Source organism: Chanodichthys erythropterus, chromosome 14, assembly GCF_024489055.1.
Source record: "Chanodichthys erythropterus isolate Z2021 chromosome 14, ASM2448905v1, whole genome shotgun sequence".
NCBI lineage: Eukaryota > Metazoa > Chordata > Actinopteri > Cypriniformes > Xenocyprididae > Chanodichthys > Chanodichthys erythropterus.
In genome coordinates, this window is record NC_090234.1 from 5,070,373 (window position 1) to 5,080,871 (window position 10,499).

General features: G+C 35.8%; 1 long non-coding RNA gene across 2 annotated transcripts; it reads right to left on the bottom strand.

The window, feature by feature from the left end:
- Window positions 1–666: 666 nt before the first annotated feature.
- Window positions 667–8,856, bottom strand: LOC137036415 (uncharacterized). 2 transcript variants are annotated; one of them, XR_010897184.1, is made up of 3 exons: window positions 4,899–8,856; window positions 2,187–2,352; window positions 667–892 (listed from the first exon to the last, which is right to left on the bottom strand). It is a non-coding gene; the product is annotated as an uncharacterized lncRNA (long non-coding RNA). The 2 variants fall into 2 exon arrangements; XR_010897185.1 differs by having other exon boundaries at window positions 2,472–8,856.
- Between the last annotated feature and the right edge of the window lie 1,643 nt (window positions 8,857–10,499).

Sequence of the window (10,499 nt, forward strand, 5' to 3'; positions counted from 1 at the left end):
GGCGACCCAGGTTTCTCCCATCTGGGGCCCACACTTACCTGGGCCCCATGTGGGCTGCTCATGGGCCCCTGCTATTCTACCCATAAGGGTAATAACCATTATTATGGGTTAACAAATTCATTTTTGGGGACTTATTTTACAGTCAGCCCATACAGTTCTGTAACCCGTGTTCATATTTTTTTACACAGCCAATTTTACCGGGTCTGGTGGACCCACCACATTATTAGGCTTTTAAATCAATACAGCCATAACAATTCATGTAAAAAAATACTTGACAGATGTTTACTTTAGCCATTTACCCCTGTGAGATCGCATTTATGATCGTTTGTTTTTTGTGAGAAACCAAGGAAATTCAATAAAAAAAAAAAAATAGAAAAGATTTTATCATTATTAGTGATTATTTCTTAGAACTTAATCAGAATAGGTGAAAATGCTTGAAATGTAACAATTTTGTAACTTTGTGTGGGAATAGCAGGTGCAGAAAGACAACACTCCCGCACACAGACGGCCAATGACTTTGTGTTAGAAAAAATAATCAATAGCATATTTTTTCTTTTAGCAACCTTTAAAACGGGTCCCAAAGACCCAAACACCTTGGGTTAAATGAGCTACAATAATAACAAGACCAGTAATATAATTAATTACCTTTTTATTTAAGTAAAATGAAGAAAAACATTAAGAAAACTTTTGCTCAGTGTTCCCTCACTGTTAGAGACAGGATTAGCTACTTTCCACCTCAAATGAACCCGAAGCCTTAAGTCCTTGTTAAGGGGTTGCCTATTGGGCCTGTCTATTACCCCCCAGTCCCTAGCACCAATGAGCCACTTGGAGACCGCCTTCTCTGCATCTTTACAGGTGATTTGGCTGGTAATGGTGCTTTTCTTTAAGCCTCCTGCAAGAAACAAATATAACAGTCACTTACTTTATATGTGCCAACACAACTCTCAGCCAGGACTGTAAAGACAACTATATAAAGAAGTGCTATATAAATTAAGATTATTATTAGAACTACACACATACTCTTAAACACACAAGTTAGGCAACTTACTTGCAACTCCATACACAGTGGCTACGTTTACATGCACCAATTTTCACCAATCCGAATGAATTGGATCTGATTGCAGATCTGTTTACATGTACTTTAAACATTGTAATCGGATTCAACTATCCGTTTATATGTGTTTTATATACATTCTGATTAAAACGTTTGCGCAAGCACTGTGCGTGTGTGACGTCATATCAGTCACACATGCGGTAACCCAGGTTGCGTCAACAGACGATTATCATGTATCGACGATAGCAAGAGATATTGTCAACAGCTTCAAATCTTGGCAATATTAAGAGGATTTGGTATTTCCAATTAATGTAGGCCTGTTACATTCTTCTAGTCTTATTATAACTATTAGGTTCAGCTTCTTTTATTATGAAATTAATATTATATGTGCTGTGAGGATAATAAAAGATTAGGCTATTAGCTATCTTTAAAAATGATTTAATTTTTTTTTTAGGTCTATTATTACAATGAATTATAGCCTATAATTAAAATTATTTAGAGTGTAGGCTATAATACTATTTCCTAACACTGCAGTCATCAGTGAAAATTAAGTGCAGCGTTACTTCAAGCACCGACTTTTTACTTTCACTTTCTGTGACTTTTTCACCAGCAATAACTCTTACGCAAAGTTTGCACGTTGCTTCTTTTATGATATCCATTAGCTCCCCTTCTTGTTTTTAAACGGAAAGATTTCCAATATTATGACGAAGGGATACAACTATGCCACTGCCTGTTGCCATCTTTACAACTAAAGACGTGAACGTGACTTTGTGCACTGCGTAATGCGTGTCAACATTGCACTGTGCATGTGCCCCAGAGTCTTCTGAGAACGACTGAGAAAGTAGTCGGATTCAAGCATTTACATGGTCATTTTTTGCTGTTGGATTGGATTAGAAAAGGAATAAACCACCCCTTCCAATCCAATCTAAATTTCATTCGGATCAAGCTCAGTCAGATCGATTAAGGTGTTTACATGAACGTCTTTCAATTTGATTGAGCCGTCAATCCGATTACAAATGGATTATTTGGGTGTAAGTAAACATAGCCAGTAAATAATGTTTATAACTTTGGGGTATTGTGACAGCTTTCTAGTATCAGTACAACTTAAAACATTATCCACATGCACACCTACCATTACTTCATACAGTTTTAAGGCCTTGAACTCTCTCTTCCCGTTTCGGCCCACAAAGTTGTACTGCCAGTTGGATGGAGGCCATGGAGGTGTCAGCAGAGATCTGAGGGTGGATGGAGCCGGTGGAGGTGTCGGCACAGATCAGAGGGTGGATGCAGCCGGTGCGCTGTAAAAAAACAAAACAAAAAAAAAACACAACTTTGAAATGAATAATTTTGTTGGTTCAGCAAAAATCCACACTGTAAAAATCTTGTACAACAAAAAAATCTTTTAATACACACATACATATATATATATATATATATATTGTTGGGGATAAACAGTTTAGGACCCTTGAAACCAGATATTTTGAATAAAGACCCGGAGTCAAAGTTTAAAAAAATAATAAATTGAAGAAAAATTTAATGAAGAATAGTTTGCAGTTTCATCAGCAGAAGCCAGCTTCAAGTCTCCCAAAGAGTTCGTAGGCCGCTCTGCGTACAATCACATTTCCACAACAATTATACTCTAACAGAGTCTACTAACTACGTCATTACTTCAGGTTGGATGATTCTGATTGGCTAAGGAAAATAGACAAGATTTGAAATTTTCCACACGAGGACAGATAGTAAGAAGCATATCTCCCTTCGTCACGGTGATGACGAGGGGGACCCTAGATTTAGGTACCGGATGTCCTTTTGGGGTCATGGCATGGCGTCTGCTGGTCTCAAGCAGAATGCCAGTTGTCCAGTACAAAGGGACCTGCACAAAACTCTTAGCACACATACACAGATACACATGATTCATAGCTTCTTCAAGGCTGAAGTTGATCTGAGCTCTGCTCTGAGCAGGAAACTTTCCCCAAAACATACTGATAACATGTTCTTTTCTCTCAGTGAGAGGTACAGAGGAAAATAGATCCTTTAACATATATTGTTAAGTCATTCAAATAATTTAACAGAAATATAAATGTTGATTAATAACTTAAAAGATATATATTGAAGCGGCAGTGGATTCCAGAATCCACCCCTTCAGTTCCCCCTTAAAAGGCCAATGTGAAGTCTTAAACACAACATCTGGTCTTAACAATTTAGGCCGCTTCAAAATTTAACATTGCTCACCCATGCTCCCCTGGCATGTTACTATACACTGGTTTTTAGAAAAAATATAATTTCCAATTCATTATATATTACAAGGTGATGGATCGTAAATCCACTCCTTTCAATATACCTTTATAGATAATTTTTAATATTAAAAACAAAATTGTGGTCTAATTCAAAATAAACAAGGACAAAAATAAATAAATAAATAAATAAATAAGACCCATCATAATCCAAGTATTTTAAGTTTCTTAAATCATTGTTCAGTTTATAGTCTATAGACATAGCATGTACCACCCTAATTGTAGAACATCTTTAAAATCTCTTTTTTTAAACACCTTTAAAAATAGAAATAAAAGAAAACAAATTTACATGACCATAACCATTTCAATTATCCCTTTCAATAAAACATAGAATTGTTACTTTTACTTAATAATCCTTTTGTTAAGATTTATTTTCACAACAGATCCATTATAGCCCACAAAAAATAAACTAAATAAAAATAAACATAAACCTAAACCTTTGAATTTTAAAACATTTCGTTAAAAACCTTTCATCAAAATGAAATAATCATCAAAACATATAAATTTAGTTAAAGTAACAATTTCTTTGTCTTGACTGATATCTTTATCATGACATTCACTGTTAATAATACTCAATACCTAATTATTATTAATTTGAAACTCAATTTTCACAACATTTCAAAGTATTGAGACTGTCAAAAGTACAGCATTCAAAATAATTAATAATAATTAATACTTCCTTTAAAGTCAGTTTTAAACTCAAGTTTCTTGTCAATTATAACTGCATAGGCCTGTCTTAATGACCAAAATCTTACCCCTCTTCTTTGGCAGGGATCTTTTTCATTATTACTCACTGCACCAAAATTGTCAAACAAAAACACAAACAGACAGATTTTCTTCCATAACACTTATAAATTATACAAATTTGTACTATAAGACATTATCAATTTCTTTAAAGCTGTTTTTGAAACAGTTTCTCTTTTTTTTTTTTTTTTCATTACAATAATTTCAACTGCTTATAATTTTGTCACTCTATCCCATCAAATTGTTAGTCTGCAGATCTAGAAAAATATTATCATCATTGACTCAGTCCCACTTATCTCTACTTTGTTTCAGAAACCAAAGTATTATTTAACTCAAATCTCAACCCCTAGGTTACACAGACAGCCTTATGGCTTCTTTCACCTTCAACCCTTATTACATAAATTATATTTCTCTAGGCATCTAATGACATGCATCCATTTAATGGATAAAAAAAAAAAAAAAAAACCAATAATAAATAAAACTTTTATCAATTATATTCACTCCTCCTTTGTTTGCCCACCGGCCTTCCATAAATTTGAGGGGTTTCTCTGGATAATTTACTAGTGACTTAGCCAATGTGTCACTTTGTCTCTGCCGTCAAATCTTAAAACATTTACGTTTATCATTCTGATCAAACAAATAAGACAGTGTTTAAATTTAGACCCTCAGTTGAATTTAGACAAGGGGTTTTAACCCATGGACGGCAATCTTCAATTCCACAATTCCAATTTACATAAATGTTCTTAAAAATACTTATCCAGAGAATAATTAAAATCAACATCATAAATGACAAAAGTCATAATTACCATTAGCAGACAGAGCTGGATATCCAATCCACTTAAAGCTCGTCCCATGTTCTGTATCGTCTTTTCATAAGATTCAATCCGAAATATCGGCTTGTCAAAATTTGTCATTTCACTTAACCCATCTGTAATGATAAAACACTCATTCCAGAGGTTAATGACATATACACACTGAGGACAGATTATTTCCCCAAACTAACACATACAAAACATAAAGTCCAGCCACCCTCACACACACTAGACACATGAATATGAACCTGCTCATTGTCAAAGTTGGTTTTTTGTTTTAATTCTAAAAACACATTTAAATTTCCCATTTTCCTGTAGGTTTTACTCTTATGCAGTCTCAAAGTATGTCTCTTCACTATCATTTGTTTTCAGAAAAGTCAGCTGGGTTGTTTTGGTTCTACTCTCATTGCTTTGTTTAAGCTTTAGCAGCCTGATAACAGATAGACAGAGCTCCATCCTTTTCCTCCACTCAAGCAGTCTCTCTCTCTTACTGCACTAATAATCTTTTCAACAGAATCACAAGTGTGTAACTTAGACAGAATTTAATATTAAATAACTATATATGGAAACCTTGGTCATTCACAAAGGTTAAAATGTACATTTTTTTTTAACTTCCAAATAAAAGCCATTACCACCATCTAAAATGTTATGCTAGTAGCCATTTTTGAGGTTATCTTTAGTTTAAATGCTGAATGCACTTATCTGTCTCTTGACTCTTCAAAATCAGTCTTTATCTTTAACCACCACCATGTCTACAAATTATTCTCTGCCATGTCCAATGACCTGCAGAAGTAAAAACTATAATACAGACACATTAGTTCAAAATCAACACAGCCTCATGAATTCAGGGATTCACAGTACTGTTGAATCTAAAACTTCTATACAGTTCTTGCCAACAGGGCAACCAACATCATGTTAATTTTACTCTGGTCTCCCCAGAAATTACGGACAATCACCTCATGGTCTCAGTCGGCTCTTGAAAGCTCCTTCCCATCAGCTCTTTATCAATAATGTTCTCCTCAGGGTCTTGTCCCCTGGCATAGTTGCATCAAGTTGTGGGCTTGTCACAATGAAAAACAAGCCCTCTCAGGAACGCGGTTTCTGGTAAGTGGTATAGAGGAACATTTTTGGGGCGGACTGCTGTACCTCTGACAGCTCCCCCCTTAATGATGCTGCTGGCCTCACAGACATCCGCTCAACTCTCATACCCATCTCACATAAACACCTCCCTCCAGGGTAGATGCCCAGTGGCGGCGGCAACCCCCTGCCTTAGGTTGTCCTCGTCTGGCCAAAGAGGATCTTACCCGTCATTGAGAAATCACCTCGTGCACACTGGTTACCGCTCGTTCCCATTGCAGATCTTTGACAGTTTTCTTCACCAGAATCAGGTGTTTTCTGGAGCTTAGGGAAGTTGCATTCAAGAGCCACCAGAGCCATTGGACTGCCTGATAATGTTAAAACATGGAGACAGGTTAATAACAGCAGTCTTTAATCACTAAAATCATTAGCCTGTGCATTCTCTCAGCAGCAACATATCAGTGCTGAGAATATACTTGGTGAAATTAATTCTCACAACTGTCCATTCAGTGTAGTGTTTTGCCACATCTGTAACTGGAGCCATCGGCCCTGCACATGGTGGTGACAAATATCAGACAAAAAGTTACTGGTCATAGAAAAAATTCATCAAAATAGTCAATTCTATCATTCAAGGTCTGTATTGCCATTTTAAAGACCTTTTGATACTCATTCAGTTTTACTTTGAGACATTTAACAACAAAATTTAACTAATTTAACAACAACCTCTTTATGGCAATCATTTCTTTTCACATCTCTGTGTCCATGATTTTCAACTGAGACACTGTGCTTCACTATAAATAGCTTGTTATCACTTATGACACAAGCTCAGATAGCAGCTTTTAGCTGACTTTGAATGAGAGAGAGAGACTCTGAGGATTTCAGGACTGGTACACTGCCTTTTTATAACTTTTAATATCAAACTTTACTTATTCTCTTTACTTATACTATTCCTTGTAACTCTGGCCCAACTTAAGATTTTGCCAGAATTGACATTTGTTTTCAAATAAACATTATTTTTATATTTGTCTTTCACCCATATATCAGGGAACTTAGACATTACAAATTTCCGATCAGGTTGAGTCTCTGTGACACTGGCAGTCTCATTTTTGCCATTTAAACCTTCTGTCACTTTGACCATCAAAAATCAAACATTTAGAACTTAGAGGTCCTACATCATTTAGTTATTCACATTCACAGTAGTGATGTGCTCATCACAAGAAAACATACTCGAGACTGTTCAAATATTTCTCCATAAAATGAGACTTTCAGAACATCCAATCATCCCTATTTTCATCCTCTACTTACTTTTTATATATTTTTTTAACTCACGTTTTGGATTCATTGTCTGTAATTTTACATTAACCTGTATTTGTCCATTCAATATAAAACTTATTATTATAGATTTCCTTTCAAAAGGAATTCCTTAAGACTACAATCTTTTGACCTTATTGTTATCTCTTGTTATTTCTCAATTTCACAAGCTCATTTTTCAGACAGAGTGGAAGTCTCTCTTTTTTTTTTTTCTTTCTTTTCTTTCTTTTGTTTACAATATTTTACAATATGGCCAAGTTTACCACACTGTCTACACTTTTTAGGTGGGTTTTTACAATTACGGGCGAGATGGCCCTTCTCACCACAATTAAAACACTCCTTGTCATTTTTATCACATTGGGCAATCAAATTGAACCATCCCTCAGTTACATCTGGGATTTTTCCATCAGGGGTTAATGGCACCCTGACCATTTTAAAAATATGTGAATAAGCACAAATGGCTAAAAAGTGAATTTTTATGGTTCTTTCCTGTTTGTAGCCAGTCAGGTTGTTGTTTAATTTTCCAATCAGAATCAAAACCCTGACTAACCATTTTCTCAATAATCTCTGCCAATGTCTTTGAAGTGAGGGCTTCAGAGCAGAGCTGCTTACAGCGTTTACTCTCTTCTACCTCATTATCTGTATCGGGACTGATCAAGTTACTGATCAAGTTACTCAATTTGTCGGCCATATTTTAGTCAAAGTTAATACTCACCTGAAATAGATGGAGGCGGCGATCTTTAAACAACACAGCTTTGGCTTCTGCTTGATGAAACTGCAAAGTATACTCCAAAATCACAGTTACATATACTGGTCCAATCCAATTAGGGTCACAAAAATTTTCTTTTACTTTTCTCGGAATCGTTCCAGATGCATCCCAGGCAAACAAGAAACCCTATCTCTATTTAATGTTTCTTTTTATTTTGTAATTAACTAATAACTTAATCCCTAACTGTCTGAATCACTAAGCTCGGGGGTCCCCCTATCTGATGTGGAAGAGACAGAGTTAGGTTCACGGTGCCACTGGAGCCTCCAAATCCAGTGTCTTACACTCCCTGTAGGGGTACCTCTGTACACCACGCAGTGTTTTAAACACTTTGTGTCCCTGTATTGGAGTGCGTCCGATGCGCTGCCTGCCGTCACGTGGCTTCAGCGACTTCTTATACTATCAAATTCAATGATCATCAATATCGTGAAGCTAGTATAATTAGTGTACCTCCCCGGCCTCCAAATCCGGTTCCACGGTACTCCTCACCCACGTCTGAGCGAAGCTTTGCCGTTCTCCTTCCCCAATCTCTTCCACTCAGACAGCCCTAACCAAATAATAAAACAGCTTCCTACCTTGTTTGTTGTTTAGCCAGGGATGTCACCAAAGAATGATTGCCCGCATTCTCCACCATAAACTGTTGGGGATAAACAGTTTAGGACCCTTGAAACCAGATATGTTGAATAAAGACCCGGAGTCAAAGTTTAAAAAAATAATAAATTGAAGAAAAATTTAATGAAGAATAGTTTGCAGTTTCATCAGCAGAAGCCAGCTTCAAGTCTCCCAAAGAGTTCGTAGGCCGCTCTGCGTACAATCACATTTCCACAACAATTATACTCTAACAGAGTCAACTAACTACGTCATTACTTCAGGTTGGATGATTCTGATTGGCTAAGAAAAATAGACAAGATTAGAAATTTTCCACACATGGACAGATAGTAAGAAGCATATCTCCCTTTGTCACGATGATGACGAGGGGGACCCTAGATTTAGGTACCGGATGTCCTTTTGGGGTCATGGCATGGCGTCTGCTGGTCTCAAGCAGAATGCCAGTTGTCCAGTACAAAGGGACCTGCACAAAACTCTTAGCACACATACACAGATACACATGATTCATAGCTTCTTCAAGGCTGAAGTTGATCTGAGCTCTGCTCTGAGCAGGAAACTTTCCCCAAAACATACTGATAACATGTTCTTTTCTCTCAGTGAGAGGTACAGAGGAAAATAGATCCTTTAACATATACTGTTAAGTCATTCAAATAATTTAACAGAAATATAAATGTTGATTAATAACTTAAAAGATATATATTGAAGCGGCAGTGGATTCCAGAATCCACCCCTTCAATATATATATATATATATATATATATATATATATATATATATATATATATATATATATATATATATATATATAAAATTTAAATTCTTAAGTACTTCTGTATCCAACAGACATTAAATGTTGAATTGGCTCAACTACAAAAGATTTGGTACAGAATAGTTTTCTCCAGAAAACAAATAATGTCAAGTTGACTCAACCTTACATTTTCTTTTTTTATATAGTGGAGGTGATGACCTGAGGGTGGATGGAGGTGTAGGCCTGATGGGGCTCATCCTCACTGGACAAAATCACTCGCCTATAAATCTATAATATACAAGCACAATCAATGAGTTTAAGTGTTTTAAAAACAGCTGGTTAAAAAATATGTACATAAAAAAATATCTACACTCTAGATACCAGAGAGACCCTCACATTGATCCTTAACATCTGTTCCCACACTCCATGCTCCCTTCAGGCATGCACACATCCATTTGTATACATCTCTTTTCCCCCCCAAAACATGTGATTGTTACTTTTATTAACTGATTACATTTAATATTATTTATTTGTTAATCGTATATCTGTTGTCTACCTCTTGTTTGTTTTGAGCAGTTAAACTGCCCAATATTCCTTGATATTGAAGATTAAGGAATATCATACTTACTTTGTCTTCTGGCAAACATTTAAGTGGTTTCTGTTGCTTCCGAAGGGCACTACTAAATGGAAATAAAGTTATTTAAACAAAATAAGAAAAATGTGGACATCTTTATCCTGTTCAAAAGTTTTCACCCCCCAGCTCTTAATGCATCATGTTTCCTTCTGGAGGATCAGTGAATGTTTGAACCTTTTTTCATAGTTGAGTTTGAGTCCCTCAATTGTCCTCAGTGTGAAAAGGTGAATCTCAAAATCATACAGTCACTGCTGGAAAGGGTTCAATTATGCAAAAGATGCTGGAAAACAGAAGAATTTTGTCTTGTGGACCATATCTAAAATAATTTTATGTAAAATATCTTATTCAGGACAATACTAAATAAAAAATAACATGCATATTGTATGATCCCTCTGATATTTATTAAAATGATTCACATTTTCACAGATTCTGCTAGGAGTTCACAAACTT